The following is a 26,309-nucleotide window of genomic DNA, read 5'->3' on the forward strand; positions in this document are numbered from 1 at the left end:
GCCGGCCCGCGCCACACTGCCCGCCGCCGCGCCTCTTGACTAGCTTGGCCTCACGGGTCAACTACCTGTGACGTCATTCACCTCACCTGACATGAGGCCGCCTCACATACAAATGATTCACAAGTAAAGTCACTTCAACAATATTAAGAGAGTTTATTTCTATTAATGTGAAGTATGAGCAAGTGTGAGTATGTATTAAAAGTACATACTTCACTACTGGACATTAAACCCACTACCACACCCACCTAGTAGCTTGGAAGCTCCATAACGCCTTCTGTAACTTATGTTGGGGTCTAAGCCAGGGGCCAGGTACAGCAACCAGTTACGGTGTTCAGCGTCCCGTGTGTGTGTGTGTGTGTGTATTTACTGTGTGCCTGTAGGGTCGGGATCACTATATCCCGTGCTACATGGACATTCCCTTCCGCGTACCTAAATCTAAAACAAACATGTAGGGCCGAACTCTTAGCTCTTTGACTCCACCTTGCGAATCGCTGGTTGCGTAATTTACCGACTCCAGCCCTATTATTTTCCTTTCATGTCAACCACATGTGTTTTTTCCTCTCTCACACACATCACCAGGAAGCAGCCTGCAACAGCTGTATAGCTCCCAGGCATCTATTTACTGCTGGATGAAAAGATACATCAGGTGGAAGGAAATCTGCCCATTTCCTCTGTCTCGACCGGGAATCAAACCCGGGCCCTTAGAACAACGACCCTAGAGTGCTATACACTGTTGCAAGGACTCGTGCATGCATGTTTGTGTTTGTATAAACTTGCCTAGATGTACTCACCTAGATGTGCCTGCAGTGTCAAGCTAGGCTCCTAACCCAGCCTTCTAAACATTCTTACATTATTGCAATGTCTACTTTCTCACGCTTGAATAATATTTACACACATTTTTTTTAATCTAATTAGTTTCAACGACTTCAACGTTTACCCAGTTCCATTTATTGACAGCTCTGACACTGAAAAAGTTCTGTCTGACGTCCATGTGACTCATTTGGGTCTCTAATTTCCTTCTATGACCCCTCGTTCTGCTGTTCTTTGCTTTGAACAGTATTATTTTTTCTGCCTTGTCAATTTCCCTTAGAATTTTATATATTATCATATCCCCTTCTCTCCCCTTTCCTACAGTGTGGTACGGTCCAGTTCTCTGTCTTTCCTTATAGCTTAAACCCTTCAGCTCAGGAACGAGTCTCGTTGCAAATCTTTGGACCTTTTCTAGTGTCTTCTTCTTCTTCTTTTTCTTCGTGTCCATTTATAGGCAAGGGTTCCATGCTCGGGATCCATATTCAAGTGTGCGTCTCACCTTCGCTGTATATAGGGACCGGAAAGCCCCCCCTTGTCCAATTGTCTGAAGGATACACGGATGTTATCCAGTATGTCGTTATATGCAGCTGTTATTCTGCTAATGTGAGCTTCTGGCATCACAAATGGCGTTATGTCCACTCCAAGAATTTTTCCATCCGATAAAATAATCTGCTTTCCATTTATTCTATATTGCTGTACTGGTCTTAGTGCGCCTGTTCCCTTCCTCATAACTTTACATTTGGCTGGGTTAAACTAACAGCCATTTTTGAAGCATGTCCAAATTTGATTGAATGCCTCACAATCACTGTCCTGACTTCTCATTAGCTTAGCATCATTTGTAAATATTGATAAAGGAAAATATTTCGTCTGTTAGGTGATTGCCATAAATTTTAAACAGTTTGGGTCCTAGAAGCGACCCTTGTGGTACTTCACTTGTAACTTCTCTCTCCACTCTGATATGTCTGCCCTTTTACTTCCTTCTTTAGATATATATATTCTCTGACCACACTAAGACTTTTCCTGTTACGCCAGCCTGCTCCTCTAATTTCAGTACGAGTCTTTCATGCAGGATCGTATAAAATGTTTCCTCGCAGACGACGAATATGCATTCTGCCCATCTTTCTGTCTTGTTTGATTTCTGCCTTCATCTTATAGCATTCCAGCAAGTTTATCAAGTAGGATTTTTTCCTTTATTAAAATCGTGCTGGCGCCTCGAAACAAAATTTATTTGTTCAAAACGTTGCACTAGCCCGCTACGGATCAGTTTCTCTAACTTGTAGGGAATACTTGTCAGTAATGCGGGTCTGTGTTTAACGGTTTGTCTTCCCCCTTTCTTGTAGACTGGTGCCACATTACACATTCATTTAAAGAAAATTAAATATTATGGCAAGTGGGTTGCAGAATGTTTCAGTTGCCTCTCTCGGTATTCATGGCAATATTGTGTCTGGTTCCAAGGTCCGTTACCGGTATTGGCAGCAGCAGCAGCAGCAGCAGCAGCAGTCTAGCAGTGAAGCAGGAGCGAGTCTCCAGTCTAGCCTTGAGGGAGGTAGCAGAGCCGAGGCTTGTGTCTAGCATTGGCAGCAGCGACAGTCCAAACACAGAGGAAGCAGCAACTCCACAGTAGTGGAAGCCTTGAGCCTCGCCTCTCAGTTACATCGTCGAGCTCCGTCTCCCCCCAGGTTTTTTTTTTTTTTTTTTTTTTTTATATATATATACAAGAGTTATTACATTCTTGTACAGCCACTAGTACGCGTAGCGTTTCGGGCAAGTCCTTAATCCTATGTTCCCTGGAATACGATCCCCCGCCGCGAAGAATCGTTAGATGTCAAATATCAGATAGTCAAATATTAGAATCGGTTATGTCAAATATAACTGGACACACCAAGATCTGCCCACCCAACCCACACACACAAGACAAATGAGGTCCCTACCCGTCACAGGGTGGACAAATTTGGTCCCTATTCCCTCTCCTCCCCCACACCCCCAACGGATTGATCTGAACACACCCCACCAACAGACACCACACCAACAGACCATCCTGTCTAATTAAAAATAGCATTGCTCTTCGCTCGTATGTGCGCTTTGGCCAAAAATGGATGAAATTTGAAATGAAATCGGCTCACGAAAGTGATGTACTGTCCCGTTTTCAGTTTGAGTCGTCTGGATTACTCGGGAAGGTAAATTTCAATTAACGTTTTTCATGACTTTTGAAAGTTTGGTAGGTTGGGAGGGAAGAAATTCTCCTAGGACCCTTAACTTACCGTTTTGGAAAAAATTCAACATTTTAATTTGTTAATGTTCATATTGCATCCATTCTCTGCCATAGGGTTAAACGGCCAAATTCCTACATTATTTGTAAGAGGACAGGTTGCATGACCACGAGACCACAAGTGTGGCTGGCCTACTCATGTGTCTTACACCGGTTCCATGATGACTCTTTACAGTCATCAGTCAGATAAGGTTATAATACATTCATACTAACAATATACACAAACAGATTGATTATGGCTTAGTGAAATTAATGTTGACCGTCTAATTACGCTAAAACCAAATTTAATAATTATTAACCCTCCCCAATTTGTGAAAAAGTTATTTAACTGGTGACAAATTACACACAGTTCAATCCGAAGTAATAAATAAAATTACAATAAATTCACATTAAATTTAGATAAATCACCGTGACAAGGTAACTGAGGAAAGGAAGATAGAAGCACAAACCAGTGAATCTGTACGATGGTACAACATGGTTGCAGCTGGCAATCCCAATCATTATGGCCGAAGAGGACGACGACGACGAGAGAATCAGTAATAGCGAGAATCCGTCTGGGATACAAATATCCATGGAGATATGGAATGGAAACAACAGTTGATCAGCGAAGTTGCAGAATCTGTGGTGAGAGTGATGGACACCGCCTTGACCACTATCTACGTGAATGTGAACACCTGAGAGACATTAGGAATGTGTGTAGAATAATGAACCCACATTGTTTGAGTTAGGAAAACACTATTTGTCAAATATTGATACTGTTCTTAAAAGATTTCCCCATTTTGCACCCGCAAGATAACGTAAGCTTTTAAGGGTTGATAAATGTTAATCTTTTTGTTGAGGAGCTGTTCACTTGAGACAGTTAAGCAAGTCCCAGCAGTGTCTGGGTACAAGTGACAGGATGAACAACCAGCGGGTTTTCTTCCTATTGGGGAGTGTTGTACATTCTGCTATGGCGGTATGTTCACTCAAGATGAGTGGCGCTGCCCAATAAACTCGCCCCTCGGGGCAAAATTTAAAAATTTAATTAAGATAAATCAATTATTCACCGGTAAATTTCCCACAGAGGGAGAGGGGGGGGGGAAGAGACCTCGTTTATGTCTTCTGTGAGGGGCTGGGTGGGTAGATCTGTGTGTGTCCAGTGATATTGGCATAACCTGTTGGGAAGACGGACGTCTGGTACTTTAATTGTGGTACCTATGGGCTCAATTTAGGGGTATTTCAACGGCTGGCAGTTAGTTGGCTATTAGTAATTGGTGAACGAGTGTCGCGAATGTAGAGATGTTCCAACTGGACATGTGGATTGTCAATTTCACACAGGCTTTAGCAAGGGCCATCATCTCGTCCACCTTCGGACTCGGGAGTGGAGCAAGTTGTTAGTGTTGGCAAGTAGATGCGATGACGGGTGTGGACTGCAGTGAGGCGCTGGGTTGAGGGCTTGGAAGTATAGTCTGGGTGTGAGTGGAGTGGTTTCTGAGTGTGGGGTGGAAGAGAGGTGCTCGAGTTTGTTGTACTGTGCTTCACACATTGCTAAGAATAGCCTTCCCTGTGGGGCATTGACCGTGTACAGACACGTGGGGTCTTATATATATTGCTCTTGTTAGGCCAGTTTTAAATTATGCAGTTCAGTTTTGGTCGCCATACTACAGTGGACAAATTCAAAAACCTTTATTTACATTCTCTAGAAAAGCGAAGAGTTAGGGCGTGACATGATTATTGTGTACAAGTGGATAAATGGGCATAACTAGGGAGATATTAATGAGGTATTACATATTTCACTGAACAGAACGCGAAACAATAGATATATACTGAACAAGTTTAGATTTAGGAAAGACTTGGGTAAATACTGGTTCGGTAACAGGGTTGATTGTCGAAAAAATTATAGGGTAACATAACAGCCGTAGGATCTCTTGAGTTTGGGTGGATATAAATAGGAGCTGCTAGGTATGAGCCTATAGACCCTCTGCAGTTTCCTTCATTCCTGTTCTAATGTTTTTATTCTTGCTGCCGACTTGTTCATGCTCTATCAAAATTATTCCATGATTAAGAGTCACATATACTGGAATAATATACACTCGGTCTTCAAGAACTTATCGTATACCACCACCACACACTTCAAAGAATATTTAATAATTGATCATCTCCGCTGGACCTTCACCGTGCTTGTAAAAATATATTTAGTTCCCATAATAATGTTCATAAACATTTTCAGTAGATACTACTGTCGTTGTCAGTCTTTGAACATTATCAACAGCATCTTCATTAATAATATAAGACTAGTAGAATCTTCAAGTTCTTTTGTTGATGTCTAATGCACAATGATACGAAGCATCTGATTTGATGTTAATAAACCAATGTTGTCCTCAATGATTTAAAACCTAAATCACTTGTATACAATTTCAACTTAGATTCAACAGAGCAGAAGTTGTTAAATACATATTGTCAAAATCTTACTGAAGCGATCATACGAGTCATAAATACTCTCACTCCGCCCAAGTAAAACAAACAAGCAATACTTAGTGGGCCAGCCAGAGGCTGGCCCACTAAGGGCCACACTAAGGGCCCACTAAGGGCGCGGACCCACATTAAGGCCCGCGCAGCAATATCCCTGCAAAAACAAAAAAAAAAAAAAAAAAAAATAAAACTTGTATACATGTCATACCTGCAATGTGTTCCTGTATTGTAACCCGAGCTTCCTCACATATCTGTAGCGCCCACACACACATACCTGGAGCTCACACACACACACACACACACACACACACACACACACACACACACACACACGGACAGAAACCGACTTGTAAAGGTGGTGTTTACAAACGAAACCACGAAGGAGGACATTCTCGAAAGGAAGAGTCGTCTGCAGCATGTGGAGGGATACAAAAAAGTTTTCCTGCAGAGGGACAGGACGAAGGAGGAGAGAGCCAGGGCAGCAGAGGCAAGGAGGAAGCGCAGGGAGAGAGGAGCAAACCAGGAAATCACAGCTCCCAACACAACAGTCCCAGAGACAAGAGGAGAACCCAAAACCAGCATCCCAGCAACACCAGAGGGGAGGGCAACCCCACCACCCCCCTCTGCATAGAAACCCTCCCTTCCCCTCACCCTACCTGCCCCCACCCAACCCACCCTCCCTCCCTCCCCACCCCATTCTGACCCTGACACCCCTTCCCCATTCCCATCATGTCCCCCCTCCCACCTTTTCCCCCCTGTCCCCCCCTCCCCCTTCATCCCATACCCTCCCTATCCCTCCTCCCCCCTCACCCCGTATCCTCCATGTCCCCCCTACCTCCTTAACCCACACCCTACCTGTCCCCCCTTTCCTTAAACCCCCACCCCCCACTCCAAAATCCTCTGAGACCCTGCAAACCACCTCACAGATCCTCTCACCCACGGAACAGCTTCCAACACCAGCAGAATGCTCGCCAAGAAAGGGACAAGAAAATGGACAGAAGAAAGTGAGCTTCAAGGCGATGTACACTAACAAAGATGGGATTTCAAATAAAACAAGTGAACTTGGAGAATGGGCACTAGAATAATAAGAGAGAGAGCAGCTTCTGTGGCTAGCAGGAACGGATCCAGACTTCTAATCATGGGAGACTTCAACCATGGGAAGATAGATTGGGGGAACAGAGACCCACATGGAGGCCCTGACACATGGAGTGCTAAACTGCTGGATGTGGCAACAAGAAACTTTCTAAGTCAACACGTCAAGGGACCGACAAGAATGAGAGGAGGGGATGAACCAGCCTTGCTTGATCTGATATTTACCCTAAATGAGTCGGATATAAGGGAAGTTAAGTTGGAAGCCCCCTTGGGAATGAGTGATCATAGTGTATTGAGCTTTGAGTACCTGGTTGAGCTGGGAATTATCACCCCCAAAAAAGAACTGGGAACCAAAGAGCTGGCGTACCGAAAGGGAAACTATGAGGAAATGAATAAATTCCTATGGGATATACATTGGGACACAGAACTCGGAACCAAGTCCGTACAAGACATGATGGACTATGTCACCCAAAAATGTCAGGAGGCTGTAAACAGGTTTGTCCCAGCCCGACAGGAAAAAACAGAGAAGCAAAGGAAGAATCCGTGGTTTAATAAGGAATGTATGAAAGCAAAGGAGCTGAACAAAAGGGCATGGAGGAACTTCCGTAATAACAGAACACCAGAAAGTAGAGAGAGATACCAGAGAACCGGGAACGAATATGTCAGTGTGAGAAGAGCAGCTGAGAAAAGGTATGAAAATGATATAGCTAATAAAGCCAAGACCGAACCAAAGCTACTACACAGTCACATCAGGAGGAAGACAACAGTGAAGGAACAGGTGATGAAACTTAGGGTGGGCGAGGACAGGCACACAGAGAATGACAGAGAGGTGTGTGAAGAACCCAACAAAAGGTTCCAGGAGGTCTTTACAATAGAACAGGGAGATGTCGCGGCGCTAGAAGAGGTGGCAGCAAACCAGGTGACCTTGGATAGGTTCGAAATTACAAGAGATGAGGTCAAGAAGCTCCTATTGGAGCTGGATGTGAGAAAAGCTGTTGGGACGGATGGAATCTCGCCATGGGTATCGAAAGAGTGTGCGGAGCACTTTGCCTACCACTCTCCATAGTGTATAGTAGGTCACTGGAAACGGGGGACCTACCAGAAATATGGAAGACTGCTAATGTAGTACCAATATACAAAAAGGGTGACAGACAAGAGGCACTGAACTACAGGCCAGTGTCTTTAACTTGTATACCATGCAATGTGATGGAGAAGATCGTGAGAAAAAACCTAGTAACACATCTGGAGAGAAGAGACTTCGTGACAACCCATCAACATGGGTTCAGGGAGGGTAAATCTTGCCTTACAGGATTGATTGAATTCTACAATCAGGTGACAAAGATTAAACAAGAAAGAGAAGGGTGGCGGACTGCATTTTTTTGGACTGTCGGAAAGCCTTTGACACAGTACCCCATAAAAGGTTGATGCATAAGCTGGAGAAACAGGCAGGAGTAACTGGTAGGGCACTCCAGTGGGTAAGGGAGTACCTAAACAATAGGAAGCAGAGAGTTACAGTGAGGGTGAGACCTCAGACTGGCGTGAAGTCACCAGTGGAGTCCCCACAGGGCTCTGTACTTGGACCTATCCTGTTTCTGATATACGTAAATGATCTCCCAGAGGGTATAGACTCATTCCTCTCAATGTTTGCTGACGACGCCAAAATTATGAGAAGGATTAAGACAGAGGAGGACAGCTTGAGCTTCAAGAAGACCTGGACAAGCTGCAGGAATGGTCGAACAAATGGCTGTTACAGTTTAATCCAAGCAAATGTAATGTAATGAAGATAGGGGTAGGAAGCAGGAGACCAGATACAAGGTATCACTTGGGAGATGAAATACTTCAAGCGTCCGAGAGAGAGAAAGACCTGGGGGTTAATATCACGCCAGACCTGTCCCCTGAAGCTCATATCAAGAGGATAACAGCAGCAGCATATGCCAGGTTGGCTAACATAAGAACGGCCTTTAGAAACTTGTGTAAGGAATCTTTCAGAACATTATATACCACATATGTCAGACCAATCCTGAGTATGCGGCACCAGCATGGAGTCCATTTCTAGTCAAGCATAAGACTAAAATGGAAAGGTTCAAAGGTTTGCCACCAGACTAGTACCCGAGCTGAGAGGTATGAGCTACGAGGAGAGACTACGGGAATTAAACCTCACTTCGTTGGAAGACAGAAGAGTTTAGGGGGGACATGATCACCACATTCAAGATCCTCAAGGGAATCGACAGGGTTGATAAAGACAGGCTGTTTAACAAAAGGGGCACACGCACTAGGAGACACAGGTGGAAACTGAGTGCCCAAATGAGCCACACAGATATTAGAAAGAACTTTTTTAGTGTCAGAGTGGTTGACAAATGGAATGCATTAGGAAGTGATGTGGTGGAGGCTGACTCCATACACAGTTTCAAGTGTAGATATGATAGAGCCCGATAGGCTCAGGAACCTGTACACTTGTTGATTGACAGTTGAGAGGCGGGACCGAAGAGCCAGAGCTCAACCCCCGCAAGCACAACTAGGTGTGTACAACTAGGTGAGTACACACACACAGGGCCACCAAAGAGGTTATTTTAGAAAGGAAGAGTCGTCTGCAGTATGTGGAGGAATACAAGAAAGTATTCCTGTAGAGAGACAGGACGAAGGAGGAGAGAGCCAGGGCAGCAGAGGCAAGGAGGAAGCGCAGGGAGAGAGGAGCAAACCAGGAAATCGCAGCCCCCAACACAACAGTCCCAGAGATAAGAGGGGAACCCACAACCAGCATCCCAGCAACACCAGAGGGGAGGGCAACAACTCCACCCCCCTCTGCATAGAAACCCTCCCTTCCCCTCACCCTACCTGCCCCCCACGCAAATGCTCACCCCCCCCCTCCGCCCCCCACCCCATTCTGACCCTTTCACCTCTCCCCCATTCCCACCATGTCCCCCCTCTCGCCTCCCCCCCTTGTCCCCCCTCCCCCTTCATCCCATACTCTCCCGATCCCTCCTCCCCCTCACCCCGTATCCTCCCTGTCCCCCCCCCCCCCATCTCCTTAACCCACACCCTACCTGTCCCCCCTTCCCTTGCACCCCCTCCCCCCACTCCAAAATCCTCTGAGACCCTGCAAACCACCTCACAGATCTTCTCACCCACGGAACAGCTTCCCACACCAGCAGAATGCTCGCCAAGAAGGGAACTAGAAAATGAACAGAAGTAAGTGAGCTTCAAGGCGATGTACACTAACATTGATGGGATTACAAATAAAACAAGTGAACTTGGAGAAAGGGGGACTAGAAGAAAACCCAGACATAATAGCACTCACAGAAACAAAGCTAACGAAAACCATAAACGCAGTGTTTCCACAGGACTACTATGTAGTGAGGAAAGAGAGAAGGGAGAGGAGGTGGTGGTGTAGCTTTGCTGATAAGAAAAGGTTGGAGTTTTGAAGAGATGGTAAATCAGAACTGTGAAGGTTTCAGTGACTACATATCAGGCACCATAGTAACTAGAGGACAGATAATTATAGTAGTAGTCATATATAACCCTGACAGAAGACCCAGACAGGAATATGATAGAAACAATATGGCCACCATCAATATAATAGAGAGCAGCAGCTTCTGTGGCTAGCAGGAACGGATCCAGACTACTAATCATGGGAGTCTTCAACCATGGGAAAATAGATTGGGAGAACGGAGACCCACATGGAGGACCAGACACATGGAGAGCTAAGCTGCTGGTCGTGGCAACAAGAAACTCTGTCAACTCGTCAAGGGACCGACAAGAATGAGAGGAGAGGATGAACCAGCCTTGCTTGATCTGATATTTACCCTAAATGAGTCGGATATAAGGGAAGTTAAGTTGGAAGCCCCTCTGGGAATGAGTGATCACAGTGTATTGAGCTTTGAGTACCTGGTTGAGCTGGGAATTATTTGCACCAAAAAGGAACTGGGAAACAAAGGGCTGGCGTACCGAAAGGGAAACTATGAGATGAATAAATTCCTAAGGAATACAATGGGACACGTAACTCGGAACCAAGTCTGTACAAGACATGATGGACTGTCACCCAAAAGTGCCAGGAGGTTGTAAGCAGGTTTGTCCCGGCCCGACAGGAAAAGAGAGAGAAGCAAAAGAAGAATCCGTGGTTTAATAGGGAATGTATGAAAGCAAAGGAGCTGAACAAAAGAGCATGGAGGAACTTCCGTAATAACAGAACACCTGAAAGTAGAGAGAGATACGCGCTACGGAAAAAAATTGAAAATATAAAAACAGAAACCACGTACAAAACTCAGGCAAATCATAACATAGAACGAAAAGGCAATGTAAAGGATCTGGGTGTACTCATGTCGGAAGACCTTACCTTTAAAGAACACAATAAAGTAGCCGTCACAACTGCAAGAAAAATGACAGGTTGGATAACAAGAACTTTTCACACTAGAGATGCTATACCGATGATGATACTTTTCAAAACGCTTGTGCTCTCTAGAGTGGAGTACTGCTGCACAATGACAGCCCCTTTCAAAGCTGGAGAAATTGCTGACCTGGAGAGCGTGCAGAGATCCTTTACTGCTAGAATCCACTCAATAAAACATCTAAATTACTGGGACCGACTAAAGAGCCTAAACCTGTACTCCCTTGAGCGCAGGCGGGAGAGATACATAATAATTTACACGTGGAAAATATTAGAGGGGCTGGTCCCAAACCTGCACACAGAAATAACATCACATGAGACCAGGAGGCATGGCAGGATGTGCAGAATACCCCCGTTGAAAAGCAGAGGTGCAACAGGTACTCTGAGAGAGAACTATCAACATCAGAGGCCCAAGACTGTTCAATACGCTTCCACTACACATAAGGGGCATAAGTGGCCGACCCCTCACAGTGTTCAAGAGAGAACTGGATAAGCACCTCCAAAGGATACCTGATCAACCAGGCTGTGACTCATACGTCAGGCTGCGAGCAGCCGCGTCTAACAGCCTGGTTGATCAGTCCAGCAACCAGGAGGCCTGGTCGACGACCGGGCCGCGGGGACACTAAGCCCTGGAAGCACCTCAAGGACCAGTGGGAGTGCATCGCAGGCCAGGCCTACCAGAGAACCAGGAACGAGTATGTTAGTGTGAGAAGAGCAGCTGAGAAAAGGTATGAAAATTATATAGCTAACAAAGCCATGACCGAACCAAAACTACTACATAGTCACATCAGGAAGACAACAGTGAAGGAACAGGGGATGAAAGTTAGGGTGGGTGAGGACAGGTACACACAGAATGACAAAGAGGTGTGTGAAGAACTCGACAAAAGGTTCCAGGAGGTCTTTACAATAGAACAAGGTGAAGTCACTGCGCTAGGAGAGGTGGCAGCAAACCAGGCGACCTTGGAAAGGTTCGAAATTACAAGAGATGAGGTTAAGAAATACTTATTGGAGCAGGACGTGAGAAAAGCTATTGGGCCAGACGGAATCTCACCATGGGTATTGAAAGAGTGTGCAGGAGCACTTTGTTTGTCAGAAATATGGAAGACGGCTAATGTAGTCTTAATATACAAAAAAGGGTGACACAAGAGGTACTGAACTACAGGCCAGTGTCCTTAACTTGTATATCATGCAAGGTGATGGAGAAGATTATGAGAAAAAACCTAGAAACACATTTGGAGAGATGAGACTTTGTGACAACCCATCAACATGGGTTCAGGGAGGGTAAATCTTACCTTACAGGCTTGGGAGGACCTATAGTAGTAGTAGCAGTGATATTGAACCCTCCTCCAAATGACAGAAGACACAGGCAAGAGTATGACAGAAACAATATGGCAGATAACATAATTGAGAGGGCAGGCTCTGCTGCCTGTAAAAATCGATCCCATCTGCTCATCATGGGGGACTTCAATCAAGGAAGGAAAGACTGGGAGAACACAGAACCGCACGGAGGAGAGGATACATGGAGAGCCAAACTAGTGGAGGTGGCGACAAGAAACTTTCTAAGCCAACATGTCAGGGAACCCACAAGGATGAGGGGAAACGATGAACTAGCGAGACTCGACCTAGTCTTCACTCTGCATGACTCCGACATAGGGAAATTGACTTCGAGGTCCCAGTAGGAATGAGCGATCACAGTGTACTGACGTTTGAGTATCTGGTCGAAGAAGGGCTAAAGTACTCGAGAAAGGGAACAAAGAAAAAGGCTGGCATTCCGTGAGGGAAATTACAAGGAGATAAGAAAATTCCTAACGGATATAACATGGGAATCAGAGCTAAGGGGAAAGACGGCCCAAAACATGATGGAATACATCACGCAGAAGTGCAAGGAGGCAGCAGAAAAGTTTATCCCGGTTAAAAAGGTAAAAAATGAAATGCAGATGAGAAACCCATGGTTTAATCAGAGATGTAAGCTAACTAGCTTACATCTCTGATTACAACAAAGTAGCAAAGCAACAAAGTAAAACAGCATGGAGAAACTATAGAAATAACAGGACACTTGAGAGCTGAGAAAGTTACCAGAGAGACAGATGATTACGTCAGGGTGAGAAGAGAGGAAGAAGGGCAATATGAAAACGACATAGCAAGCAAGGCTAAGACCCAACTCAAATTGCTGCACAGCCACATCAGGAGAAGGACAACAGTGAAGGAACAGGTAATAAAACTGAGGATACGGGCAGACAGATTCACTACAAATTACAAAGAAGTGTGCGAGGAACTCAATATGAAGTTCCAGGAAGTCCTCATATTAGAACAAGGAGAAGTTCCAGAGATAAGAGAAGGAATAATTAACCAGGCACCGCTTAGAGGAATTTGAGATTACCAGTGGAGATGTAAGGAAGCTTTTACTAGAGCTGGATGTGACGAAGGCTATAGGCCCGAATGGAATATCGCCATGGATACTAAAGGAAGGAGCAGAAGCACTGTGCCTGCTACTCTCCATAGTGTAAAACAAATCACTGGTAACAGGTGAACTGCCAGAAATATGGAAAGAAGCAAACGTAGTTCCAATATTCAAGAAAGGGGATAGACAGGAGGCACTGAACTACAGGCTAATGTCCCAAACTTGCATACCATGCAAGCAAATGGAGAAAAATTGTGCGAAAAAGCTAGTCGAACATCTGGAGCGAAGGAACTGTGTCACAACACCAACATGGTTTCAGGGATGGCAAGTCATGCCTCACAGGATTAATTGAATACTACAATCAGGCAACAAGAATCAGACAAGCAAGAGAGGGGTGGGCAGACTGCATATTTTTAGATTGTCAAAGCATTTGACACAGTGCCACACTAGAGACTAGTGCGGAAGCTGGAGATGCAGACAGGAGTGAAAGGGAAGGTACTCCATTGGATAAGGGAGTACCTAAGTAACAGAAGGCAGCGAGTCACTGTGCGGGGTGAGGTCTCAGAGTGGCGATATTCAATAGTCACCAGTAGGGTCCCGCAAGGTTCAGTCCTTGGACCCATACTGTTTCTTATACATGTAAGTGATCTTCCAGGTGGTATAGAATCATTCCTCTCATTGTTTGCTGATGATGCAAAAATTATGAGGATTAAGATGGAGGAAGACAGTACGAGACTAAAATGACCTAGACAAATTGCGTGAATAGTCTAACAAATGGCTACTAAATTTCAACTCGAGTAAATGTAAGGAAATGAAACTAGGCAGTGGAAACAGGAGGCCAGACACAGGATACAGAATGGGAGATGAAGTCCTTCATGAAACGGACAGAGAGAAGGATCTAGTTGATATCACACCAACCCTGTCTTCTGAAGCCAACATCAAAAGAATAACATCTGCGGCATATGCGAGGCTGGCTAACATCAGAACAGCCTTCAGGAACCTGTGTAAGGAATCATTCAGAATCTTGTATACCACATATGTTAGACCAATCCTGGAGTATGCGGCCCCAGCATGGAGCCGGTACCTTGTCAAGCACAAGACGAAGCTGGAAAAAGTTCAGAGGTATGCCACTAGACTAGTTCCAGAACTAAGAGGCATGAGTTACGAGGAAAGGCTGCGGGAAATGCACCTTACGACACTGGAAGACAGAAGAGTAAGGGGAGATATGATCACAACCTACAAAATCCTCCGGGGAATCGACCGGGTAGACAAGGATAAACTATTCAACACTGGTGGTACACGAACAAGGGGACACGGGTGGAAACTGAGAACCCACATGAGCCACAGGGACGTTAGAAAGAACTTTTTCAGTGTCAGTAGTTAACAGATGGAATGCATTAGGCAGTGATGTGGTGGAGGCTGACTCCATATACAGTTTCAAATGTAGATATGATAGAGCCCAGTAGGCTCAGGAATTTGTACACCTGTTGATTGACAGTTGAGAGGCGGGACCAAAGAGCAAAAGCTCAACCCCCGCAAGCACAACCAGGTGAATACATGTACCTGTAGCGCCATCTCTCACACCTGCAGCTCCTTCAAACACCTGTAGCGCCCTCACACATCTGGAACAGAAAGACCCTTCTAAGTATGTTGTGAACAAATTAACTAGTGCATTCAACTTTAAAATGTCTATACAAGTACAAACATGTAAAGGCCATATGCAGAATGATAATCTGGAAATAGAAAGGATTGTAGTAGCTGCATTCTAATCCTTAAGTTTAAATACTTTCGAAAGGAAAATGTCGCTTAAGATCAAAATGTAGATTTCTCCATCCTGTCATGTGCGAAACCACACTGAGGGATGAAAATGCTGACCTCAGCTAACCATACTTTCACGTGAAAGAGACAGAACGCTAAATGAAGAGTGGTAAACAAAAAAATGGCGTTGAAGAAAGTCAATTTTTTATATCCAGACAAGAGAGGTTATAAAAGGTGGAACAGAGTGTATAGAACTGGCTGAAAGACCCACTTACATACAAGAATCACATACAATTATATCCCACAACAGAGGTACAACAACAACAGGCAACAAGTAAACTTGCAACAATCAGTACTGGTCAGAACAAAACCAATATGTCCACACATAATGGACTTGCCTGAAAAATTTTCATCAAATTACCTCAAATGCAGTAACCTCATTCATATTTGACAGCATTCAAGGTCGAAAAACTGGAGAGAAAAAAAAACACGGTTCATAAAGGGCCTCTTCGCCGAGTCAAACAGTATTTGGACCTTTCACACAAACCCATGCATGGGATCTATTAGACAGTGAGATCTGGATAACAATATTATCTATATAGACGTGATCGGGTAAATAGGTCACATGGAGGAGTAGGTCTGTATATAGGAGAAGATCTTGTATGCTCTGAGCTGCTTAACTCTCCAAATGCGGTGGTAGTTAACTCTACTGGGAGTAGAGTTAACATCTTTCTTTTCTCTTTTCTTCTAGTAAGAAGATCTAATAAACTTGTTTATTATTCTAATGAACTACTTAGATTCCGTGATAAATTTTAACTTAACCAGCAGATAAGTGTCAACTAGGAACGAAAATATTCTAGATCTGAACTTCACCTACAAAGATGACAATCAGCGACATTATAATCTTGGATAAAACACACTCAGATCACAAACTCATTTAAGTGCAAACCAACATCAGTACTTTTAATAGGCCTAAAACATTTATCAAGCGAGAGAGGTTATTCTATAAACTAAATTATAATAAAAGGATTGACTGGGAAAAGATACAGGGAACAAACAGTTTCCCCATTGAATGTTTATAAGCCATACAAATCCTAAACAAGACATAGAACAACTAACTTCCAAAAAATATGAAGTCTTTCTGAAACTTTTTCCTGTGTTGAGAGCCAGAAAGAGGACCAACGAAGAAAGAGGACGCAGACGGCACTACAAAAGAAGATAATAACGAAAATGTTTAAGGAGACAACTATCCCTACAAAGATGCAATAATTTAAACGGAGTTTGAATTAATCTACCAAAGACTAAAGCAATTATATCAGATTGATGAAATGCAATTACGACAAAGCCATTCAAGAGAAAGAAAAACAAATTTCTTCATATATGCGAAATCACAAAAAAACTATGTATTGGACCTTTTTTTTCTTTACAAGTGAAGGTTCATACACATGATAAAGATATTACTGAAACCCCCCAAAACAATGTGATTTCTACGGCTGTTTTTAGGCTTCAGCATTTTTTATTACTTAAACAATTGTTTAGCATCCCAATAAATAGCATGAAAGTGGACGATCCGGATGAACAAATCCACAAGGGCCGTGACGAGGATTCGAACCTGCGTTCGAGGGGATAGACGCAGGTGATATAGATGCATCATTTGATGCATTACGCTATTGTGATTTCTGTGTGTATGGAAGATCCGGACATCATCTTTATGCCTGATATCCAAACATGAAATTTTGACATATTAACTCGAATTTTTGCAGATTTTGAAGGAGAAATTGATAACATGGACTCTTTCCCCGGGTCCAGACTCGTGTTATTTAATATTTATAAAGACATGCTAAGTGCCAGTAGCATCTTCTTGAGATGATTTCGGGGCTTTAGTGTCCCCGCGGCCCGGTCCTCAACCAGGCCTCCACCCCCAGGAAGCAGCCCGTGACAGCTGACTAACACCCAGGTACCTATTTTACTGCTAGATAACAGGGGCATAGGGTGAAAGAAACTCTGCCCATTGTTTCTCGCCAGCGCCTGGGATCGAACCAAGGACCACAGGATCACAAGTCCAGTGTGCTGTCCGCTCGGCCGACCGGCTCCCTGTGGGGAGAATAGTGGGGAGAAATATCTTTGACACAGGGGAGATACCAGATTCGCTGAAATTAATAGGTTTTGCTCCTCTTTACAGGGGAGGAGCAAAACCTATTGGGGTTGGAGGTCCCTGTGCCCTTCTTCACCACCTTCGAGGTCAACCCCGGAACTCACAGTTCCAGCGACGGCGCTGGAACCAATCGTATTGGCGTATGCCTTTCCATTGGAGACTTTCAGCGCCATGGAGAGGGGGGACCTGCTGCCTGGGTAACAGCTTCTCCCCCGAATCAACCTACCCTGGCTTTGTGCCCTGGTGAGGCCCCTCCAGACCGACAACCAGAGCGCAACTCCATAGTCTCCTGAGACTGATAGGTGCCTACTACTAACAAGGTAGGGAGCAAAGCATTGGCAAAGAATTATAGACCAGTGGCACTAACGACCCACATAAACGTATTTGAGTGAGAGATCACGGGTCAGGGGCCAGATTCACGAAGTAGTTAAGCAAGTATTTACGAACGTGTACATATTTCCTCAATCCTTGGCGACTTCGATAACATTTATTAAAACAGTTTTCAAGCATGAAAACCTCCCAATTAACTGTTGTTGTTATAAACAGCAACCTGGTAATTTGGAGCTCATTAACTGTTTAATAAGTGTAAACAAAACCGCCAAAGATTAAGATGGACAGGTTCGTAAGTGCTTGCGTAACTGCTTCGGGAATCTGGCCCCTGGTCTCCAGTTTCCTGGAGACCCATGACCTCCACATCCCAGGTCAACATGGATCTAGAGTAGGAAGATTGTGCCTATCGCAGTTACTTGACCACTCCGACAAAATAACCGAGGTATTAGTAGAAAAACAGAATGCAGATGTGGTATACACGGACTTCACATAGGTATTTCATAAACGTGATCATGGAGTGATAGCACACACAATGAGGTCAATGGGAATAATAGGTAAAGTAGAAAGGTGAATATTCGTTTGTGTGTGGAACACACACACACACACACACACACACACACACACACACACACACACACACACACAGTAACAGTCAACCAAATAAAATGGAGTTCAAGCACAGCTAGAAGGTCTGTACCTCTTCTCAAACTAAAGTCCACTATACCACTGCTTTTCATTAGTCTTATATCAGATAGACAAAAATTTAAATCTTAGGATCCAAATGTTAGTCATGATGAGTTTATTAACAACACACTTAGGATTGTTACAAAATTATTGAAAGAAAACAAGTTGTTATATTGATCAATAGTTCATATTGTAAATAAATTAACAATTGTTTTCTTTTCCTTTAAACTACTGTTAGACCCTACTATACTCATTAGGTAAAAAAATTCCTGTGTTTTAGTCTAGCCTTTATTTATTTATAAATTTTTAAACTTATGGTACTACCTCTTAATTACTCTTTTTATCTTGCACTACCATCATATTGTTCTGGTGATTTGTTTCCTGTAGGAACTTTGCCTCTTTGGAGGTCAGGTTACCTCACAGCTGTGGCTGCTTCCCTCCCTCTCTATCTGCTTCTGCAGTACAGTCTAGCAGCAGCAGCAGCAGCAGCAGCAGCAGCAACAATGCTGCTGCTGCTGGAGACCTGAACATTCGGGAACATTACAGCTCCTTTTCCAATTCTATATTTGTGCGGAAAATCACAGAAACATTAAATCTCACCTTTTAAATACCTACGACAGAACAGGTAGTGATGATCCGGTTGAGATGAATGCCAGTTTAAACATCTGTCTGAACAAATCCACAAGGGCCGTGACGAGGATTCGAACCTGCGTCCGAGAGCATCCCAGATGCTGCTTTAATGGACTGAGCTACGACATGGTCGAGGAGTTGAAACCGAAGTCCAGTAGAACATGCAGGATATTGCAGCTTCTCCGAGGCACAAATCAAGATTTTACACAAGCCGTTCTCCCTCTTGTGTAAAGAAGTAAGGGCGAAGAGGGAGAACGGCCTATTGACATAGCTCGAGTGCAGGGGGGGGTGGTTGTGTAAAACACTAGTTTGTGCCTCGGAGAGGCCGCAGGATCCTGCATGTTCTACTGAACTTCGGCTTCAACTCCTTGACCATGTCCCCGACTATCCAAGTGGTTGGGGACCATTCCTTTCCCCCCCCCCCCCTTCCCATCCCAAATCCTGACCCCTTCCCAGTGCTATATAGTCGTAATGGCTTGGCGCTTTCCCCGTGATAATTCCTTTCCCTTCCTTGACCATATCGTAGTTCAGTCGATTAAGGCAGCGTCTGGGATGCTCTCGGACGCAGGTTCGAATCCTCGTCACGGCCCCTGTGGATTTGTTTATTTGATGCATCACGCAATTGTGATTTCTGTTTGCAAATAACCTCTGCATAGGCACCAGGGGCCGCACATAAGCGTCTAGGTGACAGTAGAAGGAATAGCAGAGAATAGGTGGGGCAGCCATAGTCTAGTTTAGACAGCACAAGAGGAGTGCAAACATAAGTGCGCTCTATCAACTCGCCAGGAATTGTGGGACAAGTCCAAGGGATGGGAAGGGCCTCAGAACATTAATTTCAGAAGCATGAAATCAGGTGATGCCAATGATCAGCTGCCAGAGTTTAGCATTATACTTGTACAGAAGCGGATTAGCATAGTGACAAGGAGAGTCGAGGAATGACATCTTTGGAGTAAAAGTCAGCTTAAATCTTAGCTGGAGAGACCTTTAAGCCGTGAATATTACCCCATAACAACACGCTATCGATCACAATTTGGAATCTGTTGGATGAAGGAGAAATCGTAACAACGACAGGAGTATGTGTACATAGTGGACCAAGAATACACCACAGGAAAGGGACAAAGATCGCACGAGAACAACCAGGAAAAGTTTAGAAAGTAATTTAAAATCCTACACGGGGTAACACTTGCATTGTTGAAAAGTGTGAGAAAACCGCACAAAGTCTCACTTTAAAGGTACAACTACAGAAAGCTCTCAAGGAAAAATGGGACGTCTGTCGTCACGTCTGTCGTCACGTCTGTCGGTCCAGCACACTGATAAGATTTTGTCACACTTTCGCAGCTGACAATCACACACTGCAATACCACTACCAAACACTGGCATTTTCCTCCCGTGGGCCTTGATGGTGCCACATACGCCGGTGTTGTGGTCAAGGAGGAATCTGGTCAGCAAGGGATTGATATAGTAGTTGTCCGTGAATAGAATATGCCAATTGTTCAGCAACGCTTCCACGAGTGTTTTGACAATGCCAGAGAGCCCGTGTGGATCTTCACCTGGTATGTCAATGTCTGTACCTGAATGCAGTATTATGTCCATGACTTTACCAGTTTCTTAGTCACATAGCACGAAAAACATAGTCCAAATCAATGCCACTTTGATGGGATGTACTGCCTGAACGCAAGTCGTCCCTAGAAGAGGACTAGCGATTCATTAATCACCACATTCTGCCCTGGTACGAAGTAATCACAGAACTTTCCTCTTATATCACTAAAAATCTTCCGCAGCTTCCAAAGTCTGTCCTGTCTGTCTTCATTATCATTGTTCTCAAAGTGCAGACACCTATCACACGACATGTACCTGTTTAACACAGGGGATGGAACAAGGCTGTCTTTGCTCCAATAATCCTGGATCACGTTTTTCAGAATGTTATCATTATCATGCTAAATGCTAAAAAACACACATTTCCTCATTTGTGGTGTCTTTCCATCGTGCCATGCAAGAGGCAGGTAAAATGCCCGAGTCAATGAGGCTGTGAGCATATCTGTTTATCTCTGTAACGAGAAGGTCCATGAATTCCTTGTCAAAATACGCCATAAGTCAATTTCAGCCATATCATCACCTGTATAGGCAAATAACTGTCACACCAACATCGGTACCATCAAATATTGGAATTTGTGGGACAAAATTCTCTCAATCCTCCCACACAAGTACACCTGTGGGTTTGGTTTTAACGCCAACACCATGGCCAACACTACCACGAGCACCAAAAACACAGCTCCGTCGTCTTGTGCTGGAGCTGCTTATAGGTGTGCAGCTTATGGGAGCTTATGGGAGCGGTGCATCCCACCGCTCCCTCTGGAGGAGGTCTCCGGGGATGAAGAGGTGAGCGTTCAGTTAGTGGATGCGGCTCCCCCTACGTCGCCGGACGTCCCTCCGGTTGTTACAGACTCTCCTCCGGGTCTTGCAGTGCTATCGGATGGTCTCCGTGCTCCTGGCACTGTCTCCGCTGCTCCTGAAGGCCTTCCTCGTGATCATTGTGACGCGCCGCCGCCTTCTCCCTCGTCTTCGGCTGCTGCGCCTGGCCCTGTGTTCTCGCCTCGGGTCCCGGATGTGCTGGGGTGGCTGCGGAGCCTCCTGCTGTGTGTGGGCCAGTTCCCCCTGTGGTGGAGGCTGCTGCCGTTGTGCGTCGGGCATCGGTTCGTCCAGCTGGTGGGACCCGTGTTTTTGGGTCCGCTTCTGGCTCTGACGATCTCCGGCCGGAGCCCAAGCGTTCCAGGCGTTCGTCGTCTGCCTGGGCCGATGTTGGGGAATTCGGTGACTGTGGGTCCTTGGGTGTTGACGGTGTGGAACCGAATGTGTCGCTGTCTCCACGGTTGGTGGTGGCAGAGGTTCATGTGCCTGCTGATGCTGGTGCCCAGGTCTCGGGGGTGCCTTCCATTCCTTCTCCGCCTGGGAATTCTCCGCAGTGGGAGGTGGTGGCTCCCGCTCCCAGGGATGGTGTGGTTGCTGGGCGTGGCCTGGTTGTGACATTCCGGAAGGATGCGCGCCGCCCTGGTTCTCTGCAGTCGTCTGGTGGTGTGCCCGTGGCCGCTGGTGCCCCGGTGGTGGTGTCCTATGTCCAGCTCCCTCTTGTGAGGGTGTGTGTTGGGGGACCTGGGGGACGTGTTGCCGGCGTCGGTGATGCCACTGTGTCACTGGTCGGCGATTGCTGAGTTACTGCTGAATGATGAGCCGGGGGAATTTCATGGTGGGGGTGTTCCCTTGATGTGGGGGATTGTGGCAGTTACTCGCGTCAGGAGTGATACCATTTGGGTCCCCTGCTTGCGAGTGTTTGTAGCTAGGGTTCCGGATGACATGGCGTCCCCGGTGCGTGTACGAGACCCTTGGGAGTGGTTACGTTGGGAGGCGTTCAATGTGCGTTTTCCCCGGGCTTTGTTCCCGGGCAAGTATGTCCGCTGATTGGCCGGTGTTTTGCAGAGTGTATTCTCTTCATGTATTACCTTGTTGTATTGTGTTTTCTTTTTAATTTTCTTTTTGTTTATATTTATGAATTGTTTGTGTGTGCATTGTCTTGTGTTATGTTTCATTTTCTAAATTTTGATGTGTTTTGTTGTCGGTCCTTCTGGCCGGTGTTTGTTTTTGTTTATTTGCTTACATTATTTGCTTGTTTGTTATTGTTTTTGTTCTTTAATTTGTCTTTATGTATGCTGTTCCTCCATTTGTGCTAATTATTGTCCTGTGCTGTCGGTCCTTCTGGCCGGTAGCTTCTGTATTTTGTTTTTGGTTTCTCTGATGTTTTATTGTATTAATTGTCTTTATCTTGCATGCTTGCATGTAAAAATAAAAATAAAAAAAAAAAAAACTTCAAACCAACACTCTTCCCATTAATGAATCCGCGACTTCAGCGCCATCTGCATCGTCTATATATAGTCTCGCATGAGCAGTTGGTCTCAATATTCTTGTGCTCTCGAGCTGACGCTTCTATCTAAGCATACGTCCTGTATATTAGTAGAGGTGCCATGGGCAAAATCAGAGAACACTGTATAAACATCAGAGGTCTATGGTTGTTCAACGTCCTACCAGCGAGCATCAGAAATATTACAGGAACAACTGTGGACATCTTCAAGAGGAAACTAGATTGTTTCCTGCAAGGAGTGCCGGACCAACCGGGCTGTGGTGGGTATGTGGGCCTGCGGGCCGCTCCAAGCAACAGCCTGGTGGACCAAACTCTCACAAGTCTGGCCCCGGGCCAGGCTTGGGGAGTAGAAGAACTCCCAGAACCCCATCAACCTGGGATCAAGCAGGTTTCAGCCAGCCCACTATTCTCAGCACCTTTAACTAATTTTTGTCTTGCGTATTGTAGAGTAACGTAATCATTATTTTATAGTGTGTTTTGTCTTTGTATATATTTTTGATCCACACTGTACATAGCCAAGGGATTATCTTTATTTTGTTTATATATGTTTAAAGTAAATTAATGTTCATTATTTATAAGGTTTGTTTTGCGTGTTTTTCCCTTTCGCTTTACCACAGGAGACAACCACCAAGCAGTCAACATTTTTTTTTAATGTGATTGGCATTTACACCAGCCATAGAGAACACTGCCTTAACACCTACATTTCTCGTCACAGTCAAATAAGGAACAGCTTTATGGGAGATGGGACAGGGGCAGAGAGTTTACTTAGCAGTAGTGTCCGCGCGCTCATTTAAAAACAAACCAATATAGCTGGGAACCCAGCAAAACTATACAGTCTTAAATCTGCTGGAGATACAAAACAGCCAATATTGAATCGCTACGACCACAGGATGGACAAGATTAAAGGACTCCAGTGCCATGAGGGCACTGAAAGAGTTCACTACAACAACTAAGGAAGAATAACGGCGAGAAAGCAGCTGACGAAGAACAAACAAAATTGCATAAAGTTCAACTGTGAAGATGATGGACTCTGGAGGCAGGCAACACACACAAGTCCAGTCAGGAAACACAAAGGCGTAGCCTGCAGTCAGTAGACTTGAACCCATCTGTGAAGACGGAGATGAGCGGGAGTGTGAAGAAAAGTGAGCAAAGAAAAGGCGTTTTAGAACTGTAAGAGGTAAAAGACTGTCATGAACGTCAATGTTCTACAAAACGTAGGGAGAGTGACCCTCCAAGGGGGGGGGGGCAAGGACGGAATGACATGAGGAGAAACATTGGCAACACCAACAAAGGGAGAACCTTGCAGGTGAGACAACTGTACAGAAAGAGGAGAGTGGTGAAAGGGAACAGGGCCGACAGGAGGGGTAATGTTCAAAGTACGACTTAAGAGAGAGAGTGTGTTGTAGGGACCGCGCAAAGTAGCGAAGACGGTAGTGATCACGGCGATCCCGTAGAGACAGGATGCAACATACACGCTCTGGGGTAAGGGGCCGAACAAAAAGCACCTGAGCTAACACGGAGCCCAGTATGGTGAAGAGCATCAAGACGACGAAGGGTGGAGGGAGAGGCAGACCAGTAAGCAGGATACTAATAATCAAGTTTAGAGAGCACAAGAGAGAATATAAAGAGGAGCGTGTGCCTATCAGTTCCACATGAAGTTTGGGACAAGACCTTATGTTAAGGGCCTAAGAGCATTCAACTCTGAGGTAGGTGATATGGGACAGGACAATGTAGTGTCAAAAATTTACCCCATTAGTTTAGAAGAATCCTTATACGAAAGAGGATTACCATAAGGCGACAAAGGAGGGTCGAAGGACGACCTGCTTCCAAGTAAAGGTCATAGCATAATGCTTAGCCAGAGAGAACTTGAAGCCATGATTGGAGGCCCAGGACTACACGGCATCAATCTCAAGTTGAAGCTGCCATTAGAGGAAAGGCGAATCACCCCCCTAACAGCAGAGAGCAAGATCAACAAAGAGTGGGGAAAATGTCTGAGGGAAGGGAGGAAAGAAGACCATTGAGGACAACCAGGAAGAGAGTAGTGCTCAGAACACTGCCTTGGGCCACACCCTCGTATTGCCGAAAAGAGCGAGAGAGTGGGGTACCAAGCCGCACTCTAAAGAAACTACGAGAAAGGAAGCTCTCGAGTAGGAGGGGGAGATTACCGCGAAGATAAAAAAAAATGAAGTTGGGACAGTATGCATCAGTCGTGCTGCTACACTTGCGAAATCCAAATTGAAAAGGGGAGATGAGGTGATAGCGTTCCATGAACCACATCGTTTGGACATTGACCATATGCTCAAAGAGATTGCAGACGCAACTCATGAGAGCAATGGGACGGAAGTCTTAAGAGGATGACCCTAGAGAACCAGGTTTCCGAATTTATTGTGGAAAGATCTTCCACGTCACCCATAAAGTCTTTGTTGCAGCATACATAAAAATATTGCTGTTACTGTATTAATAAATTAAAATTAATTTAATTAATCCTGTAAAGGATGGTGTACGTGACACGTGTACTCCAGAAAACGAGAAATATATATTGACATCACAAGACCATCTCACACAAAATGCTATTAATTAATTTACCACTAAAAACAACCGTTTGAGGACTGAACATAAAAATCTACTTCAAAAATTAATTATATTTTCAATTATCATATTAAGATCAACTCCTGATTAATAATAAAAAAATGTACTCAGAGATGCGTCTCTGATGCATGATGGGGACTCCCCATATTATAACCAGAGCTGTGAGACGTGTTGACTTATTCTGAATATTATTTCCTACATGTTATTCGCGTGGAGTTGTGCAGCTTTAATAACCACCACCGTTCTTGGGAAGTCATTGTTTCCTTTCATGTAGTTACTTGTTAGAGCTCTTCCACTTATAAATATGCTGTTACGGTTATAACGTATGCTCAATAACAGTTAAGGGTGAGCAGATTTATTATCACTTATCTCAATGCAATTTGATCTGCTATACCTGCAATTATGTCTTCTAGGAGATTTGATTGTGTATTTCGTTGATGTGACGATGTCGGCACATCAAATGTTGAGCTCACCCGACAATTTTCTGATCCCTGGTTGAAGGTTGTGATCCTATTTGATCCCTTTGTAGTTTGTCCTACTTATCACATTTTCAGTCCGCAGAAGAGATGGTGGTGGAATCTTGGTCGACAGGAATGCGTTCACCCAGGGCAGTCTTGAACAAAGACATGTTGCAGTGAAAAGTGGCCGAGTCGGTGAAGAGAGTGATCTAACACTTAGTGAAGTATTTTTGATATAGACCGAAGTACTGTCCGTGGATGTACTTTTAAGCTTGTGTGGCTGGAGACCCCGGCCGGCCTGCGGCTGGATAGTAGAAGAGGTTTTGCCACTGTGATGATACCGTGTAGGACTAGCCTGTGAATTCACTTAAAAAGGTAAACTCGC

The 26,309-nt window shown here is 44.8% G+C and overlaps 1 long non-coding RNA gene across 1 annotated transcript in view; it reads right to left on the minus strand.

Annotated features, from left to right (window-relative positions):
* Window positions 1–13,336: 13,336 nt before the first annotated feature.
* LOC138364258 (uncharacterized) overlaps window positions 13,337–26,309 on the minus strand; it is a 74,699-nt gene continuing 61,726 nt past the window's right edge. Inside the window, exon 2 of the long non-coding RNA XR_011228371.1 lies at window positions 13,337–15,029. This is a non-coding gene — a long non-coding RNA (uncharacterized lncRNA). The remainder of the gene's footprint in view (window positions 15,030–26,309) is intronic.

Source organism: Procambarus clarkii, chromosome 2 (genome assembly GCF_040958095.1).
Source record: "Procambarus clarkii isolate CNS0578487 chromosome 2, FALCON_Pclarkii_2.0, whole genome shotgun sequence".
NCBI lineage: Eukaryota > Metazoa > Arthropoda > Malacostraca > Decapoda > Cambaridae > Procambarus > Procambarus clarkii.